Below are 416 nucleotides of genomic sequence, written 5' to 3'. Positions count from 1 at the left end.
GTTACTGCTTGTTTGGGCGGATCTAATATGCACTTATTTTAACTCTGCAACATAGACACCGAGTGAATCTACTTTTGGAAATTGGTACAGTTACCTAACGCCCACACAGACATACAGTTTGATCCGCTGTAAGGAACTACAGCATAGCTACAGCCGTAGATTAGACAGCAGTCCATTGGGGTCAGGGACCTCAGGCAGAAGTCGCAAGCATCGAAGCATCATGCTTTGGAGATAAACAGAAACTCAGCGTCATGTTTCACGATCGCAAGGTGGAAATCACCCGAAATGCATTACAGGACGGAATTCCATGGAGTCTTTCAGAATTGGGTAACTTTCTCAGGCTGTTCTCAATAGGTTTCAGAAACTGCGGAAGTCGAGCGGTCGCTGCCAAGGGCCTTAACTGAATCATGTCATGT

At 45.9% G+C, this 416-nt stretch overlaps 1 protein-coding gene across 1 annotated transcript in view; it reads left to right on the top strand.

The window, feature by feature from the left end:
- LOC119588620 (ankyrin repeat domain-containing protein 65-like) overlaps positions 1-416 on the top strand; it is a gene marked incomplete in the record, with an annotated part of 23,463 nt that overhangs the window by 9,704 nt on the left and 13,343 nt on the right.

This window comes from Penaeus monodon, chromosome 24, assembly GCF_015228065.2.
Source record: "Penaeus monodon isolate SGIC_2016 chromosome 24, NSTDA_Pmon_1, whole genome shotgun sequence".
Taxonomy (NCBI): Eukaryota; Metazoa; Arthropoda; class Malacostraca; order Decapoda; family Penaeidae; genus Penaeus; species Penaeus monodon.
The sequence above is the reverse complement of the archived record's forward strand: the minus strand, read 5'-3'. Positions and strand labels throughout refer to the sequence as shown.